This window comes from Larimichthys crocea, chromosome XXIII (genome assembly GCF_000972845.2).
Source record: "Larimichthys crocea isolate SSNF chromosome XXIII, L_crocea_2.0, whole genome shotgun sequence".
Taxonomy (NCBI): domain Eukaryota; kingdom Metazoa; phylum Chordata; class Actinopteri; family Sciaenidae; genus Larimichthys; species Larimichthys crocea.
Window position 1 is genome coordinate 21273400 of NC_040033.1, and position 23796 is coordinate 21297195.

Sequence of the window (23796 nt, forward strand, 5' to 3'; positions counted from 1 at the left end):
GTGGTCGATGTGTGGTCGATGCGTGGTCGATGCGTGGTCGATGCGTGGTCGATGCGTGGTCGATGTGTGGTCGATGCTTGGTCGATGTGTGGTCGATGCGTGGTCGATGCGTGGTCGATGTTTGGTCTATGTTTGGTCGATGCGTGGTCAATGCGTGGTCGATGTTTGGTCGATGTTTGGTCGATGCGTGGTCGATGTTTGGTCGATGTTTGGTCGATGCGTGGTCTATGTTTGGTCGATGTTTGGTCGATGTTTGGTCGATGTGTGGTCTATGTTTGGTCGATGTTTGGTCGATGTGTGGTCGATGTTTGGTCGATGCGTGGTCGATGTGTGGTCGATGTTTGGTCGATGTGTGGTCGATGTTTGGTCTCGATGTTTGGTCGATGTGTGGTCGATGTTTGGTCGATGTGTGGTCGATGTTTGGTCGATGCGTGGTCGATGTTTGGTCGATGCGTGGTCGATGTTTGGTCGATGTTTGGTCTCGATGTTTAGTCGATGTGTGGTCTCTCTCTCTCTGTCTCTCTCTCTCTCTCTCTCTCTCAAACCATCAGATTTAGAAGTATCAGAGTTTAGAGACATTTCAGGCTGACTGTGGAGGTTTGACCTGTCTGAGCGTCTGATTGGCTGCAGCGAGACGTCGGGCTGCAGAGGACTCCTGTCGCAACCAGACTGGACGAGCTGACTGGAAAAACCTGCGTTTACAACACAGCACCGGATCCTAACACAGCTTCAGAGTGCGATGAGTGAGAGGTCACATGATGGGGCTTTAACGAACATTTCTTCTCTTCACGTGACTTCAGTAAATCTACAAGCTTCTGTTCTCGTCTGAAGAAAATGTGACTGAATCTTTGAGAATGTTTGAAGATGTGTAGCTTTCACTGGAGCGTCTGTGTTCACAAACTGGCCTGAAGGGAGGATCTGGACCCGGTGGGAGCAGTGTGTGTGTGTGTGTGTGTGTGTGTGTGTGTGTGTGTGTTACCTTGCCCTCAGCTCTCACTCTCTCTGACGGTGTGCGCTGTGGTATAAATCAAACAGACAGTCGTCTCTGGTGAGATCAGCTCTCCTCATTTTTAACCCTTTAACTGACTTGCACTGAAACACGCTCACGTATTTTCATCATCACTAATTAATATAAACGCTTCAGTGATTTGTCCTCAAGTCGCGGCTCATTAGGCTCAGTTAGTGGATATAACCTTGGTGATGTCATAGTGATGTCGTCAGGTAAGACAGGTTAAAACCCGGTGGTGGAGTCGGAAATTTACTCGCCTCAACTCTTTAAGAGATTTACAGAGTTTATGATGGACAGTGAAGTAAACTGCTGCCAACTGTAGCTGCTGTTAGCTCATGTTAGCTCAGTTTGTCAGTTTGTTGAGCTCAGAGAACCGGGGGAGTGTTAGAGTTTGTACCACAGGAGGTTTGGAAGAAGAAGAAGAAGTTGAAGTTGAAGTTGAAGCTTTTATGGACATGATGGCATTTTAAATTCACTAGTTTTAAAGATGCAGCAGGACAGTGTCGGACTGTAAATGTGTTAACAGACAAACTGAAGCCGCCTCAGCGTCTCCTCGTCTCGTGCTGGACTGTGCAGACTTCCAAACACTGACAGCAGCAGCTCTTTGAAATGCAAAACCAAACCGCTCCGCTCAGATCAAAGCAGGTGTTTCCTGTCAGCCGGATCTGATCTGGTGTCAGTCTGCAGCTCCAAACAAGCTGTTGCTCTTTTAAGGCCTCAGCTCGTGACTAACCTGACTGCTCCAGATGCTTTGTTACACAGAACCACCAGTTATCGATGGAGACCGCCCTTTCCAAAAAAATACAGGCCAGGTGACTGCATGAACCTGCCTATCACGGGCAAACTTCTCTCGGGTATGGCCTGGTGAGAGCTCACTGGATGCCTCCAGAGCCAGGACGCCTTCCAGAGCACGGGCCTCTCTCCTGGGTCGAACCCTTCCAGGGCGCAGCGTCCTTCACAAAGACCAGAAAACTCTCTCCGGGGCTCTCTGGACACTCCATATTCGGGGATCTGGACTCACTTTTCTACAGGCGACGTAGGCTCCACTCTTCTGAACAGCACTCACTGACTTACCCTCTTACTTCCAAGCTGCCCTCGGCGGCCCCTGGCATAACCCTTGTAGCTCCTGTTGCCTCTTCTGAGCGTTGACACGTTACAAAGACGACTGAGAAGGAACGAGAAGTTTCTGAAGTCTGAAGTGTTTCATTGTTAAATTCATAAAGGTGTGTGAGGTTTAAAGGGTTCTGAAGAGGATTGAAGTGGTTTGGTGGGTTCTGTTGGGGTTTTAAAGCCTCTTGACAGGTGCGAGGAAACTCTTCAAGGTTTCTCAAAAGTCTTGAAGGTCTTTTTGAAGAATTTTGTGGGGTTTTTTTTTGGTTTTTGAAGATTGTAAATACCTTTTTAAAAAACATTGTTTTGAACAAGTCCTGCAGTTAAAATCTGAAAACAGACAGATCTGCACGTTGCAGCACTTTGCCTGTTTCTGCAAAGTGTTCCGAGTCCCGCTGAGACGATGGACTGAACATCGTCCTGCCTCCTCTGAGCTTCAGGACAAAACAGCACTCAGCCCTTTGATCTGACTCTGCTGTGTCTCAGCCAATCAGGAGCCCAGCAGCCACCGGCTTCAACCAATCACAGACTCCCGCTGAGAGAGGAAGAGAAGAAGTGAGAGAGTATGAGAACATACTGTGGAGTGCATGGATGGATGATGGATGATGGATGGATGGATGCATGGATGGATGCATGGATGGATGGATGGGTGGATGTATGGATGGATGGATGATGGATGGATGGATGGATGGATAGATGGATGGATGGATGCATGGATGGATGGATGGATGGATGGATGGATGGATAGATGGATGGATGGAGTGCATGGATGGATGGATGATGGATAGATGGATGGATGGATGCATGGATGGATGGATGCATGGATGCATGGATGGATAGATGGATGCTTGGATGGATGCATGGATGGATGGATGGGTGGATGTATGGATGGATGGATGATGGATGGATGGATGGATGGATAGATGGATGGATGGATGCATGGATGGATGGATGGATGGATGCATGGATGGATAGATGGATGCTTGGATGGATGCATGGATGGATGGATGGGTGGATGTATGGATGGATGGATGATGGATGGATGGATGGATGGATAGATGGATGGATGGATGCATGGATGGATGGATGCATGGATGCATGGATGGATAGATGGATGCTTGGATGGATGCATGGATGGATGGATGGGTGGATGTATGGATGGATGGATGATGGATGGATGGATGGATGGATAGATGGATGGATGGATGCATGGATGGATGGATGGATGGATGCATGGATGGATAGATGGATGCTTGGATGGATGCATGGATGGATGGATGGGTGGATGGATGCATGGATGGATGGATGGATGGGTAATTCATTGGTTTGTTCTTCCAAGTTTGCATATTTGAGTTTGTCTGCATTTGTTCGTGCATCTACAGGCATTGAAAAGTCTTGAAAATCCTTGAAAAGGCCTTAGAGGTTCTTAAAAGAACTGCAGAAACAGAAGCAGAAACCTTGTTGCTGACTCTGATGATGTTTCTACAGCCGAGTTCAGTTTATAGTTTGGATCCTCAAGTTCCTCTGTGGTTCCTCTGTGGTTCTTCTGTTGTTCTTCTGTGGTTCCTCTATGGTTCTTCTGTTGTTCTTCTGTGGTTCTTCTGTTGTTCTTCTGTGGTTCTTCTGTGGTTCCTCTGTGGTTCCTCTGTTGTTCTTCTATGGTTCTTCTGTTGTTCTTCTGTGGGTCTTCTGTTGTTCTTATGTGGTTCTTCTGTGGTTCCTCTGTGGTTCCTCTGTTGTTCTTCTATGGTTCTTCTGTTGTTCTTCTGTGGTGCTTCTGTTGTTCTTCTGTTGTTCTTCTGTTGTTCTTCTGTGGTTCCTCTGTGGTTCTTCTGTGGTTCCTCTGTTGTTCTTCTATGGTTCTTCTGTTGTTCTTCTGTGGTTCTTCTGTTGTTCTTATGTGGTTCTTCTGTGGTTCCTCTGTGGTTCCTCTGTTGTTCTTCTATGGTTCTTCTGTTGTTCTTCTGTGGTTCTTCTGTTGTTCTTCTGTGGTTCTTCTGTTGTTCTTCTGTTGTTCTTCTGTTGTTCTTCTGTGGTTCTTCTGTTGTTCTTCTGTGGTTCTTCTGTTGTTCTTATGTGGTTCTTCTGTTGTTCTTCTGTGGTTCTTCTGTTGTTCTTCTGTGGTTCTTCTGTTGTTCTTCTGTGGTTCTTCTGTTGTTCTTCTGTGGTTCTTCTGTTGTTCTTCTGTGGTTCTTCTGTTGTTCTTCTGTGGTTCTTCTGTTGTTCTTCTGTGGTTCTTCTGTTGTTCTTCTGTGGTTCTTCTGTTGTTCTTCTGTGGTTCTTCTGTTGTTCTTCTGTGGTTCTTCTGTTGTTCTTCTGTGGTTCTTCTGTTGTTCTTCTGTGGTTCTTCTGTTGTTCTTCTGTTGTTCTTCTGTGGTTCTTCTGTGGTTCCTCTGTGGTTCTTCTGTGGTTCTTCTGTGGTTCCTCTGTTGTTCTTCTATGGTTCTTCTGTTGTTCCTCTGTTGTTCTTCTGTGGTTCCTCTGTGGTTCCTCTGTGGTTCTTCTGTGGTTCTTCTGTGGTTCCTCTGTTGTTCTTCTATGGTTCTTCTATGGTTCTTCTGTTGTTCCTCTGTTGTTCTTCTATGGTTCTTCTGTTGTTCTTCTGTGGTTCTTCTGTTGTTCTTCTGTTGTTCTTCTGTGGTTCTTCTGTGGTTCCTCTGTTATTCTTCTATGGTTCTTCTGTTGTTCCTCTGTGGTTCTTCTGTGGTTCTTCTGTGGTTCCTCTGTGGTTCTTCTGTGGTTCCTCTGTTGTTCATCTTTGGTTCTTCTGTGGTTCTTCTGTGGTTCTTCTGTGGTTCCTCTGTGGTTCTTCTGTGGTTCGATGTTCCCCCTCCTAGTGACTAGTTTTGTTTTTGGCACTTTGTGTTTTTCTTTTAAAGGAGCTACGTAAACCCCCCGTGCTGACTTCGTAACAATTTATTACGCAGCGTATTCACATATTTAGAAATCTGAGCAAGTTAACAAAGTCTGGTGGAGTTTGACGTCACGTGGAGAACAGACGTGATGGAGACGGGCCTGGTGTAGTTTCGGCGTAACACATTCTCCTTAACTGAAGGAAGGAAATAGATATTTTTAGGATTCTTTCTTTTTTTAACGTAATAATTAGATTTAAATTCCTCAAAGAATCTTTTAACAGATGTTTTACTGAAGCAGTCTGGTCCACAGAGAACCTCAGCTGTGATCCCGTCTCTTCCTCGTGCTGAAGTGAACTCAGTTCATCTTTGTGGAATATTCTGATTTTCTGATATTCTGTTGTTGCGGACACGTAATGAATTGTTCAAATGTCATATTTCTTAAAGGGACAGACACGTAATGAATTGTTCAAATGTCATATTTCTTAAAGGGACAGCGCCTGGAACGACACTTGTCCAATCAGAACACTCGGTCTGAACTTCCTAAAGTCCTGAAGCGTCCGTCGAGTTCTCGGCGGTGACTTTGCTCAGGTGTAGATCGGCTCACCTTGATCTCCGCTCACCTCTCACAGATCTCCATGAAGGAGGGCGGCGGCGGCCATCTTATTCTCTGAAAGTGGGACAATATTAGAGCAGCTGGTGATCGATGAGGAAGTTTCTCTCATCTTTTACACCGAGCTGGTATTCTTAGACTGACCTGACACACACACACACACACACACACACACACACACACACAGGTGTGTGTTGTCTGTGTATAATAATTTCTCTGAAGGAGGTCATCGTGTCTTTTTTGGCTGTGAAACGCGTCGACATGGATCAGCTTCTGATGGCGGGTTTGTCTCCTGTAACTTTGAGCAAAGTTAACCAAAGTTGGAGTGAAAGTGATGTTTGACTTTTTCTTTTTTCATCTCTCTGTTTCGCCCTCAGGAGCTCAGCAGCTCCTCAGTTATTGATTCACATCTTTGTTTCCCAGACGAGATATTTGGGGAGAAAACCCGACATGCAGACTTACAGGATGATTGATGGCACAGAGAGAAAAGCACCGATGGCGCCTCGCTTTAAAGGGCAGCGGGGAACTTCCGTCCTCGGGTGACAGAACTTTACGGATCTTCTGTATTTACTGTGGAATAAACTTCATAACGAGTTTGTGTCGCTGAATAAGAATCTTAAAGGCGTCGTTTGACTGTTCTGAAGAGAAACAGACAAACTTAGAGAAGCTGACATTAGATCACACAAGTGTCAGTTCCTGAGACTCTCCATATTTCTGTTTCCTGCTTACTTCCAAACTGGTGATTGGATGGACAGATGTGTTCTAGTTTTGGGGCAAGGAAGGAGGAAGCCTCCTACTTTAAGAAGTCAGCAAAGACACAAGCATCGTAGCCACCAAGCATGGAAAAGGAAAACTTCCTAATGTGGGAAGTGTGGTTGGAAGCTTCCTCTACAGGCAGCAAGGAAGAAGGAAACATCTATGTTAGGAGGCAAGGAAAAACAAGAATGAAGGAAGCAGGAAGCTCCATGAAAACAAGCCAGGAAAGAGAAACGTCTCCTAGGTAGAGAACAAGGAGGATGCTTAAAGTTAATGAATGATCGATGCATTCATGGACCGTTGGAAACCAGAGTGACTCACACACACACACACTCACACATACACACACACACAATGTCATTTATTAATGGTAGCTGTAATCAGAAGTCTTTGGTCACATGTCAGAAAGACTCGGTGGAGCGTGGAAGTGGAGCATGAAGGTGGAGGTGGAGCATGGAGCATGAAGGTGGAGGTAAAGGTGAAGGTGAAGGTGGAGGTGGAGCACGAAGGTGGAGCGTGGAGCATGAAGGTGGAGGTAAAGGTGAAGGTGGAGGTGGAGCACGAAGGTGGAGGTGGAGCGTGGAGCATGGGAGCATGAAGGTGGAGGTAAAGGTGAAGGTGAAGGTGGAGCACGAAGGTGGAGGTGGTTTACGGAGACGTCAACAGCTTCTTCAATAAATAAAATGTGCAGATGTTTTATAAAAAATAGTTGTGTGCTTCGTCGTTAATATTCTCGCTGTCACCTCTCCTCCGTCACCTCTCCTCCGTCACCTCTCCTCCGTCACTTCTCCTCCGTCACAAATTAAACTCAGATTGGCCGCTCGCCTCCTGCGTGGAGGAGTAAATTAACTTTGGAAATTGAATTTTTTTATAGATCTGGAATATTTCTCTCCCATCGGTTGATGATTCATGGACAGTGTGGAGGAGGAGGAGGGTGGAGGTGGAGGAGGAGGAGAAGGATGAGGAGGTGAGAGGAGGGTGGAGGTGTATCTGACAGCTTCCTGTCTTCATTAGGATTCATCCTCTCTTTCCTTGCTGTGGTTGAAAACAGGATCCTTCTCTGATCCCTAACAGGCTTTTTTATTCCTTTCCTTCCTTCGACATTCTCTCTCATATATTTTAAATAAAAACCTTCCTGTTCTCTAACTTGGAAGCATCCTTAAGATCTTAAGACTTCCTTCTTCCTTGTGTCCTAAAGTCTTAAGAGTCTTCATTTTTCATATCCTCCTATATAGGAATGATCTTCCTTCCTCGAACCCTTCTTGCTTCCATCCTCCCTAAATAAATTCTTCCATGCTTCCTAACTCGGAAGCTTTTAACTTGTCCTTGCTCCCTAAGTAGGAAACATTTGTCTTCCTTCCTCCTCTCTTGCTCCTCTTACAGGAAGCTTCCTCCTTGTTCCCTACTAGGAACTTGGAAACTACCTGGGCTGCTTCTTTCCTTTTTTAAATCCCAGTCTTTCTTTCTTCCTTCTGCCTTACTGTTCCATTAAGTAGGACTCTGAAGCTTGGAAGCATTCCATTTCACTGTTACTACCTCTCCCTTCCTTCTTTCTTTCTCTTTCCTGTTACCCTCCTTCCTCCCTAAATAGGAAACCATTTGATCCAAAACTAGAAACCTTTTCTGTCCTCACATCCTCATTAGATAGTTTATCTCTCCTTGATGCTTCCTGTGTCATCCTCCACTTTTGACGACCTTTCCTGAACTTTATTAATCCCTGTGGGGAAATTCAAGTTTTTCACTCTGTTGTTATTTTTTGTATTATTCTAATGACACACACACACACACACACACACACACACACACACACACACGCCCAGGTGGTGTTTGAACACACTCTTCTCGTATTTCACCCTGAATTTGGAGAGCTTGTTGCATAACGACCTGCAGGGTTATATCACCAGCTCTCCACTTATTAGCTGGAGGAATTCATCCTCAGTGTTTTCATGTTTGTCCTGAATCCAGCTCGAGTCCTTCAAAGCTTCAGACGTGAAGTCACTAAACATGCAAACTTGGAGTGAAAACAGAGGTCGACACACTCAGGCGAATGTTGAAGCCAGCACACACACACACACACACACACACACACACACACACACACACACACACACACACACACACACACACACTCTGAGTGCCGATCAGCTGGTTGTGTAAGAGAAGACGTGTGATGGTGTGTGTTTGATTCGCCGTCCTGGCTCTCACCTCCTGACAGCGAGGTGGGCGGGGCGTCACCCTTCATCACCTCAGTCTGCTGCGAGCAGATGGAGGAGGAGACGCTCCATCACCTCTTCCTCCACAAACACACCGAGGTCACAAAACCAGAAACCAAAGAGTCTTAAAAGACGAACACGGAGCGTCAGTGTTTCATGGTTTATTTAGTGTTTGTGTAAGAAATTATAATGACGTGAGAAACTTTGCTCGGCGTCTGTCTGTCAGCCTTTTATTTCACCAAGCTCTCACCAACCACTAAAAGTCAGTCCCACATTTACTCTTGTCCGGCGGCTTCTTGCTCGCTCACTCTCTCCTTTTCTCTTCTTAGCTTCCTCCGTCAGCGTCCTCTTCACTCTCTTCTCCTCTGCCATCATGTCCGTAGAAGCTGCTGAGCCTGGTTACCTCCTCTTCTTCTTCTTCTTCTTCTTCTTCCCGGTGGTCCAAACCTCCTGTGGTACAAACATTATCACTCAGGCAACATTTCAGACTCTCGGTCATCTTATCTGCTTCAGGCTGCTGCATATTACAGTTGAACAGTCGAGTATTCTGTTGAATATTGTATCGATTAATCGAGTAATCGTATAAAATAATTATTCTTTTTACTTTCGCTTTGCTGCGTTTGCTGTTTTCACCTGAAGCTTCCGTCTGTAACGTCACCGCGCGTGTCACACTGAAAAGAATCCGTGCAAAACGTGAACTTTAAATTAAACGAGGGTTCAAGGCAGAGGAAACTCCTCGATCAGTTTTTGTAATCGTGGTACTCCAGGAATCGTTGCAGCCCTTCTTATGAGGATTGAGAATTGCACAGTTTCATGTTTTATTCTTCAGAAATCACAGATCAGTTTCTGAACGTTGAAGCAGATTTCTGTTTGCTCCTGACTTTGGATTTTCAGCCTCGCCATCTTGCGTCATCTTGGCTCGAACGCGGACATTTTCTGATTCTTCTAATGGGATTTAGCTGTTTGATTTGTCTGACTGGGGTTTATATATTATTTTATGTTTTTGTTGTTGGGCTGTGTTTCATTTTTTCTTTTTTTGGCTGCTGCTGAACAGAAATGTGTTGGCCTTTGATTTTTCTTTGACAGTCGGGTGCTGCAGAAGCAGATGATGTGTTCAGGCTCCTTGATGGAGCTTTGTACTGCAGGTCTGTGATATGTGGCTGATGAAACCTTGATGTAACATGAACCCTCAGAGCTGTTTGTAAAGTAGACAACAAATATTATCAGGACTCCCTGTACAGATATACTCTGCAGGCAGCTTCACTCTGTGAGTCAGGAACACAAACGATTTTATCCTTCGGTTCAGTGTTCGAACATTGACATCATCAGGTGCGTCAGAACGTTTAACGATTAAACATTTAATCAGATTTAAAAGGTAAAAATTGATCAAATGTAAACAGGAGAAATCAGACTCAGGTTTAGCAGTACGTACTTTTCCACATACAAAGAATCTGTCTCGGTGTCTTGGTGCATAACCAGTAAACGAAGTACGAGAAGTTAAACTGTTTGGAAACGCGACGAGCTGTACAGTTCTGTGCAGGAATGAGAAAAGTATTCAGCATGCAGAATACTTGAAATGAACAGAGAGTTGGAGCAGACCTGCAGACATGAGGAGCATTATATTTACATTTATTCATTTAGCTGATGCTTTTATCCAAAGCAGCTTATAAAAAAGGGGACGTGTTAGTGCAGCAATAACTCCCATAAAGCCAAGGTCCAGATGTAGAGGACAGATGTGTCACATCCAGGTGTTGGTAGTGTTGTAGAGGAGGTCCTCTCTGCAGAGCTGGAGGTCTTCAGGAGGTCTGTGAAGGTAGAGAGGGACGCCCCTGATCTGTAGGAGCTGGTAGGACGTTCCACGCAGTGTTAATTTCATCAGACGAGACGAAATATGTTGGTCAACGAGCCTTTTCCCCCTGACTAAGACAAGACGGAATTAATAAACCAAAAAAAGACTGCTTTGTAGTCAGCATTAGAGATCTGAGTTTAACGTGGCTGCTGCAGGTCGACTGAGGAGCTCCATCAGCAGCGAGGTGACGTGTTGAAGAGCAGGCGAGCCGCCACGTTCTGGGTCATCTGAAAGGGCAACCGAGAAGATGTGAGCTGGTCATCGATCATGACTCCTAAGTTTCTCTCTACCCTGGTAGTGGCGAGGGAGTCGATCATTTTTTTGAATTTCCTTCAGGATAAATAAAGTATCTATCTATGTTGATGTCAGGAGCGTAAAGACTGAAAGCTGCCTCAGGTTTTTGGGTGTGGGGACAGTAAGCAGACCTGATCCCAGACCATCAGAGAACACCTCAGAACGGAGCAACAAATCAGAAAAAAATGAGTCAGAGCTTCATGAACCAACAGTTTAAAATCTGTTACTTTGTGGTCGGAAAGTTACATAATAAAATAACATGGTGTCACTGTTTGTAGGAAAGTGACTCATGCTTCATTATTTTGTCTTTAAACTCTTTAAACTCTGAATGAAACAATGATTATGAGGCTGTTCGTGTTCATCCCTTAAAGGGAGAACATCATGCAACAAGATTCAAACCCAACCCACGACACGATATGTATCTTCACTGCCCTTTGTCTTGATTTCATTACAACAGTTTGTTGATGGGAGCTCCAGCGCAGGAAGATGTATGTTCAAGTTTGGTGCATGCCAACAAAACACAAGATTAAACTTCATCAGTTGGCTTCATGAACGTAGTGCACACAGCTGTGGTGTATTACTGATAATCTGATATGATGAAATAATCTCACTTCAGTGTGTCCTGTCAACTGAGATGCGTTCAGGTTCACTGTGTACACCTGAGCGTCGTTATAACAGATGAGGCTGCAGGTCTGTTTGCTCTGCTCGAAGATTCTTTTCTTCTTCGTCCTTCACACATTGATTTTTCATCCCTGAGACTCCTGATGGATGAAGTCAGTCTGAACCTGAAGGTGTGTGTGTGTGTGTGTGTGTGTGTGTGTGTGTGCGTGTGTGTTTCTGAACAATCACATGTGTGGGGACACAGTTTGGAAACCAGTAAAATGGGGACGGCTTGTTAAACTGGAGACAGATCTGTTTTTCTACCAGTGCACTGAGCAGAAGGTTAACATCCAGCTGAGGTGAAGTCATGCTGCGGCCTCTAGAGAATATTAATTGTGTATTAATGTAGAAAATACCAGTGTAACACTTCAGTCTGAGTCAGTCTCCATAAGTCCCCATGTCCAAATGTCCAACTTCACAGCAGAAATAAACATGTTTACAGCCTGGTACAAAAAACAGTTTTGGTCTCTGTAGCTAATTTCCCCGTTCATGACAACTGTACTGAGGGTGAATTTATATACAACTCACCTGTTCACATTATATTAAGGCTTAAAGTTATGCAGGGTTAAGAGCGGGGACGCTTTGATTGACAGGTGGAGGACGTCACAGATAGTTTGTTTGAGCAACCAGGCATCATTCAGCCCGGCTCAGGTCCAACCACGCTTGCCCATTTTTTGGATTAGCTGTAGCAAAGTTACACATGGTGCTTTAGGCTAGTCTTAGTTTGATAAGATGCAGACGTGCATTCAGAAGATGTATGGTTGCATTGTTCTGTTTAATAAGGAAAATGTGTATATCAGCTTTCTGAACAGTTAGTGAAACTTTGAAAACAAAATGTGTGAATTTATTGGCAGTCTTTGTTGGGATTACGTTAGCTGGGTGAAAAACGTCTCCCAACACTTCAGTGAGACTTGTAAACTACAATGTGTGAGCACAAGCAGACGATGGGTGTGAGGAACTGTTGCTTTCTCTGAAGTCGCCTCAGAGAAATCTAATATCTCCCTCAGAGTCACATGCAGGAAGGGAAACCTCTTGACCTCATGTGTGTCACTGTTGAAAACAACCTCACCAGCTCACTCTGAAAGCAGTGTTACCTCACAGTGTGGTAACTACTGCAGGTCAACATGCTGCACTGAGGTCAGTGTCGCCGACAAACTCAGCAGTTTAAACTGAGATCTGTTTCCAGTTTCACAGCAGGAAACAATGATCTCACATTCAGACTGAAACACGCAACACAAACACGTTATCCTTGGGGGGAAAAAGGCCTTATTAAAGCAATTTGCTGCCGCTCTAACAAAGAGTGTTTGTGACAGTTGGGCAGCAAGCCGCAGAAACTTCAGGGATTAGAAAAATAAGAGAGTGATGGAGGGCAGAGGAGATCACAGTTTAGATGACTGGAGGCAACTGTTGGTTTGATGGATAACAGGTTTAGGTTTAATCTTTTTTTAAAAGACTATTGAGAGTTAATTTGTCGTGGATTCTGTGTTGCTGAGATTCAAAACGTGTGTTTACTGCTGCCAGAAGGCACTGTTTGCATGGCTTTATTGGTGTGTGTGTGTGTGTGTGTGTGTGTGTGTGTGTGTGTGTGCGCGCGCGCAGTTTCTGTATGTGTGCTGAATCACTCAACAGAAATTATGTAATTAATCACAATATTTAAAAAAGTTATATTTAAAATCACATTATCTCTGTGCTATATGTTGCCTATACTCCAGTATCTTTTTATATGTGTGGTATTTATTCTGTTTGTGTTTATGTGTGTGGCATTTATTTAGTTTGTGTTTATGTGTGTGGTATTTATTCAGTTTGTGTTTATATGTGTGGCATTTATTTAGTTTAGTGGTTATATGTGTGGTATTTATTCAGTTTGTGTTTATATGTGTGGTATTTATTCATTTAGTGTTTATATGTGTGGCATTTATTTAGGTTGTGTTTATATGTGTGGTATTTATTCAGTTTAATGTTTATATGTGTGGTATTTATTTAGTTTAGTGTTTACATGTGTGGTATTTATTCTGTTTGTGTTTATACGTGTGGTATTTATTTAGTTTAGTGGTTATATGTGTGGTATTTATTCAGTTTGTGTTTATATGTGTGGCATTTATTTAGTTTGTGTTTATATGTGTGGTATTTATTTAGTTTAGTGGTTATATGTGTGGTATTTATTCAGTTTGTGTTTATATTTGTGGTATTTATTCAGTTTGTGTTTATATGTGTGGTATTTATTTAGTTTAGTCTTTATATGTGTGGTATTTTTTTAGATTAGTCTTTATATGTGTGGTATTTATTCAGTTTGTATTTATATGTGTGGTATTTATTTAGTTTAGTCTTTATATGTGTGGTATTTTTTTAGATTAGTCTTTATATGTGTGGTATTTATTCAGTTTAGTCTTTATATGTGTGGTATTTTTTTAGATTAGTCTTTATATGTGTGGTATTTATTCAGTTTGTATTTATATGTGTGGTATTTATTTAGTTTAGTCTTTATATGTGTGGTATTTATTTAGATTAGTCTTTATATGTGTGGTATTTATTCAGTTTAGTCTTTATATGTGTGGTATTTTTTTAGATTAGTCTTTATATGTGTGGTATTTATTCAGTTTGTATTTATATGTGTGGTATTTATTTAGTTTAGTCTTTATATGTGTGGTATTTTTTTAGATTAGTCTTTATATGTGTGGTATTTATTCAGTTTAGTCTTTATATGTGTGGTATTTTTTTAGATTAGTCTTTATATGTGTGGTATTTATTCAGTTTGTATTTATATGTGTGGTATTTATTTAGTTTAGTCTTTATATGTGTGGTATTTATTCTGTTTTTTTGCTGTTGCTGCTCTTTGCTGGAGCAGTGAGTAGTGGCTTTCATCACATATAGGATTCTACTGATGTGACTGTTTTCTAGTTATTAGTCAGACCACATGTTCCCATGGAAACGGAGATAACATGAGCAGAGAAATGATTATTTTGAGAGTGAATTGCACCACAGTCTGAATACATTTTGATTGTGTGTTTAATGTAGTTGGTAACTGTTGTATAATGGCAATATTACATGAGAGGGTGTATTATACTGTCATCGTTCTTCAGAGACGCTCTGCTAATGCACGAGATCTGGCCTCATTACTTGTTAGTATTTTGTAACCTCTCATTTCTCATTTCAAGTGTTTTTTAAGTGCAAAGTTGGTGTTTGCTTTTGCTCTTTCTGTTCTTAGTCTTTGTGTTTAACCCGTCAGTTGAATAACCGGAGTCCTCCACTTACACTTGCCTCATCTTGTGTTTGTCAAAGCCCTGCTGTCTCCGTCATCTACCCCCTACGGAGGCAGAACAAACAGCGTGTTCGTTCATTAGCTGGTCGTGTTTCCTGCAGGGGCCGAAACATTGCAGGAGTTAATCAGACTGTTTGGGATCTCCTGCTGCCTGCACTTCCACCATCACTGGCCACAGCTGCAAGCTGCTCATATGTTTAATATTACAAACTCAGACTTATGTTTAACTGTTGCACAACTTCAGCTCAGAGGAATGTGAACTGGCAGATAAACAAGCCTGAAGAAGTGAGCAAAGAACTTTGAGGCAGGCAGGCCACTGAAAATGGACAAAAGACCAAAGCAATGACTGACACCAGCAACGACCTCAAGACTCATCAGTTTTATTTAGATTTATACATTCAAAGTTATGATCCTTAAAGGAACAGGTATCCAATCAGAGCGACAGGCTGACCACCGCTCAGTGCAGCAGGAATACAGATGCTCGTAGTCAGAGCTAACAGAGCTCATCAGCTTTGAGTAGCTGCCATCAGACTCTTCATGTCCACCCCAGAAACAGCACTATATGGACGAAAATATTCGGACAGCAACTTCAAATACTTAAATATAGAATTGGTCCCTTTTGCAGCCATAACAGCTTCCACTCTTCTTGGGAGGCTTTCCAAAAGATGTTGGAGTGTTTCTGCAGGAAGTTGTGCCCGTTCATTCTGTAGAGCATTTATGAGGTCAGGCACTGATGCTGGACGAGCAGGCCTGGCTCGCAATCTCGTTTCAAGTTCATCATTGTCCAAAATGTGTTGGTACGCTGAAGCACTAAGACAGCCCTTCACTGGAGATAAGGGGCTTAGCCCAAACCCTGAAGAACAGTATTCAGTTTTGATAGTTGAGGGTTGGACACATTGTTTTAATATGAAGGGATGGAGAGTCAGGGTTAGTTTGCTAACTAAAGCTAACATATATGTCACCTGCCTCCAGATCAGCCAATAACAAAAATCAATTGCAGTAGCCGGGTTTCAGCCAGTAGAGGGAGCTACACTATGCCTATCTGTAGCTGGATATGAACAGTTTGAAAAACATACACTGTTTTTAGTTTCAGTTACACTGTGTGTAGTATAGTGTGTCCTCCTGACACACTAATATTCTCTCTTGAATTATCTGCTAACGTGACAAGAAACAGAAACACGTCTGAAGTTTAAAAAAAAAAAAAAAGTAAGCGCTTAGTCAGCAGGTTACGACATCTCTGATAAATGTCCTCCCCATCAAACAGCGATCTGATTGGCTCAGGCGACTGTCTGCACTTAACCTCGACTGAGTTTAAGAAACGTTCCCCTCTGCTTGACACACACACACACACACACACACACACACACACACACACACACTTGCCTCAGGTTGATGGAGAGGTGAACTCATTATGATGGAGGCTAACACAGAAAATATGAGTCACCCAGAGTTCAGAGAGAAAAAATTGACACCCGAGGTAAGAAAAGACAGCAGTGTGTGTGTGTGTGTGTGTGTGTGTGTGTGTGTGTGTGTTTGATGGTCGGGCATGCCGATCACTGAAGGCCTGGACGTATCTCTCTCCCATCATGCCTTGCTGCAGGCAGGACTCACCTCTACTCACCTTGAATTGTTTTGAGTAATGAAAACAGAATGTTACCACACGCAGCGTTTTAGTTTGAAATGATGATTTAGATGAACAAAAGAACAAAAGTGCAGAACTGATGAGTCCTTTAGATTAAAGACAGATCCCAGCAGCACGGTGAACAGTCCTGATTCGAGAAAGAAATATCTGATCATTAACTAATAAATGAGTTTAAAATGAACTCTCAAGATCCTTAAACAACTTCAAACTGTCCAAGTTAAGTTATTCAGAACAAATTAGATGTAAAGCACAGGATGAAACTCCAAAACATTTTAAAGAAATTACACATGTAGCAGAAATAAAGTTTTGACACGAATTGAATTCTAGATAATAAATATAAATAAATAAATATAAATAAAAATATTTCTATATTTATAGGTCACCAGCGTTTATTTTATGGGAGGTCATAGTGCGTGCTGTCGCAGTACAGGAAATGTTTCCTCATATTATGGGACCTCTCACTCATGTATCTAAATGTTGCTCAATATATGCAGTCCAGTTTAACGCCACTCAGTAGTAAACACAACAGTTAAATTAATACTTCTCTGACAGTGTCAACAAAAACTGAACTATTAATTTACGAATACACTGCAGGACTTATGCACTTCATTGATTTACATAGTTTTTAATATAAAATATGTATAAAACTTAATGTGAAGCAAGTATTTATGTAGTAGTATAATAAAACGCAGTGCTAGTATCAAGCACAGGTTTATGCAGTTAATATTAATCAAAGCCTAACTTGTGTAAAAATGCATGTAATCATTTGACGGTTGATTAGTACCTAAAATCTTATTATAAATGTTTTTAATTTATATCAAAACCATGTAATTCATGGAAATTATCTATGTAACTGTAAAAATGTATTTGAGTGTATAAAAGCTGCACTGGATTGTACAAGTGTACCTAATGAAGTGGCCACTCGTCGTATATAAATTTATTACTGCGTGTTGCGTGTTGTTTTGCAAACTTGCATTTATGATTTCCCGGGAAATATTTGTAGAGTCAAGAGTCAACGCGCCTCTGCGTCGCTGCTTCACGTGTGTCAGAGGTTTCATTTTGAGTTTTGATCTTAAATGTAAAGAAATGAATTCAGCTCGGTTCTAATCATTGTGTTTTAAATAAGTAAAAAACAGCTGTAGAGGATATTCTCAGAGCTCAAGCTTGGTTGACCTACTTGATTTCTCTACGTTTGGCATACATTCATGGGTAACTCATTTTCTGTGCCATGCATCAGGTTTGTGTAGTAAGACTAGCTGCACGGCTAACAGAGGTGGCTCTTCTTCATGCAGCTGCTGCAGGTATTCAACCTTTCTTGGGAGAACGTAACATTTATTTATTATTCATTATTATTTCTATTTTTCTTTCTACAATAAATAATTAACAGTCAATTCCGGCCATATTTTACAAGAGGACTTTCAAAGATAAGTGTGGACCAGAAACAGAGGTCCACACTTGGTTTGTGTAAAATTAGAGTCCACTGGTGGTAATGTAGGAAGGCGTGTGTGTGTGTGTGTGTGTGTGTGTGTGTGTGTGTGTGTGTGTGTGTGTGATGGATGCAGTGCGGAGCCTCAGGTAATAATAGCCATGATGGATTCTCACCTGGCCTGGCGAGCTGCGGCTCGGTCGTGGAAGATAAAGATGTACTGGAGCTCCTGCTGCTGCTCCGCTCCGGGTCTGAGGGGCCCGAGCCTGGGGAGATATTAATGACAACCCCCTAACACTAACACCCCCACCCGTCTCTATATATACTACCACACATTGGTCATCAGCTAACAATACTGTTTTTAGGCCAAGAGCATCAATCTGCGTGGCTCCCGGCGTGCAGCGGTAATTAAACAGGGAAACATTTGTGAGTTATTAGCGAGAAATAACATCATCAGTCTGACTGTGTCAAAATGTGGCGGCTGAACAATGTCAAGTCCAAGTTCTGACTTTAATATTAAACGGGTCAAACCTGGAAAAGCTTGTTTTCACTGTGAGTTTAAGTATTTTGCTGGCTGGTGAGTAACTTAGTATTATTCACTGACTTCGCTCTGCACTGAATAACGTCACCCATCATTGATAACCGCCCAGAGTCACTGACAGTCACAAGTCAGATATTTCCTGTATCTGGACAAACATCAGTTCAGTTTATGAGTTAAAGTCACGTCGACCCGCTCAGCCCGACTCTTCATTAAACTCTCCCCCAGTAAACAGCCTCTGTCTGGGCAGAGAGAGCCGGGTCAGTGCCTCTGTTCACTGATGGAGATGATGTGATGGTGAACTCTGCACGCTGGGTCAGGATCTCCCTCACAACACAACCTGACTGGGTGGAAACCCGCCAAAATAAAATCATAGACATCAATGTAGTGATGTATATTTCTGGTTCTGGTTGTTGACGACAACTTAAACTATCTACAGCACAAAGGTCAGGACTTTATTTAGCATGTTTCGGTTTATATCGACTGATTCATTTGTAGTTGTAGTAGTGTAGTTAGTTTGGTCTGTGCAGACTCCACCTTTGATGTGGCTGTCTACACCAGCAGCTTATTTGTTCATGATCCACCAACTGTGACCCTGAATGTCTTCTCACACTCGGCACTTGCACATCGACAAGACGTTTAGATGTTTGTAGATCATTTTAAAAGACGCTACATGGTGTCATTGCTGTCTTTAGGAGCAGTAAATGAGAGAGTAGATGTGAAAACATTTTCACCTGGACTGCAGAAATCATGTTGTGAGGACAGAGTTTAACAAACAAACCGTCAGATAACTCATTTTTCTGTGTTCTGAGTCATTTGTTGGCGCAGCAGTAAAAACTTTGGGTCCTTGTTGGTGAGTCGGCCCAGCAGCGCTGCAGCAGAGATATTTCAGATGCTTCTCGATGGTCCACGGGGACGAGCGAGCCGGCCTCCCTCTCGTCTCTGCTGTCCTGTTTTTAGCTCCCGAGTGCCCGGAGACGCCACGGTGATTTATTCAGCCGCTCTGCTGCTGCTCAGGTGAGAGTCGACTGTACCGACACGATGAATGGACGCCTGTCACACCTGCTCACTCACAGGTGTGTTTTAGGCCGCCTGCATCAGTGGAAACTGAGCGATAGAAAATCCTGAACTGAGTTCATGAGTTTGTCCTGCACGCAGAGGCTGAGCCTCGACTTTCTCGTGGTGAGGGCTGGAGAGAAGCTCGACTGTCATCGTGAAATCCAGCTTGAAGTGTTTTCTTTGATTTCTTTTGGCTTGTTTGAGGAGAACAGTGTGACATCGAGTCACTCTCTGCTCAAAGCGTTTAGTCAGTGCTCATTTTTAGACCGGCGGCTGTAACCTCCAGCTTCAATCTTTTATCCAACACGACGCTGTACGTGTAAGTCGAGAAGCTGACTGTATTAGATCTATTAGGCAGAAATGTTTTCACGTTTCCACCTCCCAGTCAAATAAAAGCACGGTTCACATCTTCATTTTCTCTCCGTCTGTGCTGTCACAGCTTCGTTCACCAGATTCATCCCAAACTCCCATCTCAGCGTTTATTTTGGTCGGCCTGCGGCAAGGATGCGGATAAAAGGATTAACTTATCGTCTACCAGTTTACAGCTCTTAAACTCAGCCTGACGGCCCCCCAGAAAATTGACAAGATGGATGCCAGAGAGGCTCCGTTCAATACACGTTAAATTCATTTCGCCTGATTGTCAACAAAAAGAAAACCGATGAGACCTGTAGGGCACAGGAAGCTCCTTATATGGTTGCAGCCCCTCCCACTATATTTCTAATAAATAACATAAACGTCTTTTTCTTATTATAACACACATTTTCTCAACATGTGACTATAACAAACATTATATGGTCCACATTTATCTTCCATACAAACACCACAGCACTCTCACAAATTTGTCAGGCCCAGAACAAAGCGGCAGACTCAGTCGTGGAATAGGCAGGTTTCGAAGAAGCTTTATTAGTTCCGAGCAGCTGAACACAGTCTACAAAATTTACAACAAAAATGGCTACTCTAAGCAGCACTCTAACTCTAACTAAATCCTCTGCTACACTCTCTAGGGCAAAACGAAAACCCTGAACTAGAAAGAAAAACGCTTCACCAAAATGGGAAGGAAAGATCTAATAAAGTTTACCAAACAAAAACACTCTCTCAAAATGAGGAGGAAACAGAACTATCTATATCTTATGGCCTAATCACCTAAACTGGCTGGAAACAAAAATCAATCCCGAAGGATGAAAAAAACTTTATCAAAAGGAAAGAAACCAACAAACAGAAAACGATCCCGAAGGATGAAAACAGGCTACAAAAAACTCTTTCTAATCTTGAACTAAGGACTATGAAACTTACAAAACATGGACACAAGGAACAGGATTTGGAGGCAATCGAAGGGCTTGGGTGCAACGAAACGAGAGCGAAGACACTTCGGCACAGGACAAGGGGAAACACAGACTATATATACACATGAGGGAAATGGGGAACAGGTGGAAACAATCAGGGCAGGGAAGACAATCAGACTGGTGACACATGAGGAAGGGCAAGTGACCAGAAACGAGAGGAGAGTTAACTTTCAAAATAAAACAGGAAATGACAAGACATAACAAAAACCCAGCTTGACATCACCACGGTGTGACAAAATTAACGTTATTAACAATTTAATAAGAGTCCCATGATTGATAAACATTTAATGACGGTGACGACTTTTTGATCAACAGAGTCAGTCAGTTTAACTGTGCTGTTAATTTTTCATTAATTAACTCATTAAAAACACTCAAATGGTGCGTTCACTGTCAGGACGGAGTGTCGTTAACTAATGTAAACAAACGAACATGACAGCAGCTCATCACCATCATCATCATCATCAACATCACCATCATCACCATCATCATCATCAACATCATCACCATCATCATCATCATCATCATCAACATCATCAACATCGCCATCATCACCATCATCACCATCATCATCATCATCACCATCGTCATCATCATCATCATCATCATCATCATCATCACCATCATCATCATCATCATCATCATCATCATCATCATCATCATCATCATCATCATCATCATCATCATCATCATCATCATCATCATCATCATCATCATCATCATCATCATCATCATCATCATCATCATCATCATCATCATCATCATCATCATCATCATCATCATCATCATCATCATCATCATCATCATCATCATCATCATCATCATCATCATCATCATCATCATCATCATCATCATCATCATCATCATCATCATCATCATCATCATCATCATCATCATCATCATCATCATCATCATCATCATCATCATCATCATCATCATCATCATCATCATCATCATCATCATCATCATCATCATCATCATCATCATCATCATCATCATCATCATCATCATCATCATCATCATCATCATCATCATCATCATCATCATCATCATCATCATCATCATCATCATCATCATCATCATCATCATCATCATCATCATCATCATCATCATCATCATCATCATCATCATCATCATCATCATCATCATCATCATCATCATCATCATCATCATCATCATCATCATCATCATCATCATCATCATCATCATCATCATCATCATCATCATCATCATCATCATCATCATCATCATCATCATCATCATCATCATCATCATCATCATCATCATCATCATCATCATCATCATCATCATCATCATCATCATCATCATCATCATCATCATCATCATCATCATCATCATCATCATCATCATCATCATCATCATCATCATCATCATCATCATCATCATCATCATCATCATCATCATCATCATCATCATCATCATCATCATCATCATCATCATCATCATCATCATCATCATCATCATCATCATCATCATCATCATCATCATCATCATCATCATCATCATCATCATCATCATCATCATCATCATCATCATCATCATCATCATCATCATCATCATCATCATCATCATCATCATCATCATCATCATCATCATCATCATCATCATCATCATCATCATCATCATCATCATCATCATCATCATCATCATCATCATCATCATCATCATCATCATCATCATCATCATCATCATCATCATCATCATCACCATCACCATCACCATCACCATCATCATCATCATCATCACCATCACCATCACCATCACCATCATCATCATCACCATCACCATCACCATCACCATCATCATCATCATCACCATCACCATCACCATCACCATCATCATCATCATCATCACCATCACCATCACCATCACCATCATCATCATCATCATCATCACCATCACCATCATCACCATCATCATCATCATCACCATCATCATCATCATCATCATCATCATCATCATCACCATCATCATCACTCACTGTGTTCCCAGCAGATGTCAGTGTTACATAATGACTCTGATGTAACACACACACACACACACACACACACACACACACACACACACACACACACACACACACACACAGACTAGGAAACACATTTTTCTAAATATAAACTGACTGATTGATTCACTTGAGTGATATCACGTTAAAATATTTGACACTTTCCTGTAGGTCGATAATCTACGTGCAGACTTTAGTTCACAGATTAAAGTGACACTCAGGATAAACAGTCTCATCTTCAGTGACGATTGGAGACGTGAGTTTGTCTGTGTGATGAATGTTTTTAAAGATGTCTGCCATGTTCCCGCTGAGCAGCTGATGTACGGAGCGAAAGAGGCTAAAACGGCCTCACAGAGCTGCAGACCTGGTGGGGGTTGGTGTCCAAGTGGTTCCATAGTGTAGTGGTCATCACGTCTGCTTTACACGCAGAAGGTCCTGGGTTCAATCCCCAGTGGAGCCAGAACTGTTTGTTACACATTTGACTTAACTCAACTTGAGTCAACCTGTTATCGGTCATTTGTGTTGAAGGTTTGCAACCTTGAGAGGCGATGTGCAGAGCCCCCAATGCAAACTAGAAATCCAACTAAACAGAGGATTTGTTTATTGCCGCCGTGCTCTGTAGTCACAGTTCCATGATTTGTCTGTGACAGGGTGAACATGACTGATCAGCAGGTCACTGATAAACCTCGTACATGAAAGATAAGACTCGAGGAACAGTGCGTCCTCTCGTGAGGACACGACTTCCTGCAGGTGATGTGCACATTCAGATCATTAAATACGGGATAACACACGAGACCATGAGGTTTAATTAGAGCGCCGACACTGTTACTCCGTCTGTGCTTTGAATTAGCAGCAAAAGAACCGGTCAGCTTATGGTTTTATCAAACTGAACCTGAAATCAGATCCAGACCTGGTGGAGGTGTTTTTAGTAACTTTGGTCCTGCTCTGTGGAACAAACTGCCTGAAAACTGTTGATGATTAGTTTGCATGTTACATCTTCAGCCATGGAGATGACGTCTTTCTCAGGGACGGCCTCGCTTAAATCACCCGGACGATGTCTGCACGTATTCAAGCAGCAGGCTGAAATCTAAAAACAATCTCAGTTTCAACATTTGATAAGTTTTGTTTCTGTTTACAGTTTGCCGCCGTG

At 42.3% G+C, this 23796-nt stretch overlaps 1 protein-coding gene and 1 non-coding gene across 3 annotated transcripts in view; both read left to right on the forward strand.

The window, feature by feature from the left end:
• LOC104934194 (nuclear receptor ROR-alpha) overlaps positions 1–23796 on the forward strand; it is a 74238-nt gene that overhangs the window by 9408 nt on the left and 41034 nt on the right. The window lies entirely within an intron of this gene.
• Positions 23034–23106, forward strand: trnav-uac (transfer RNA valine (anticodon UAC)). The gene has a single exon. It is a non-coding gene; the product is annotated as a tRNA-Val (tRNA).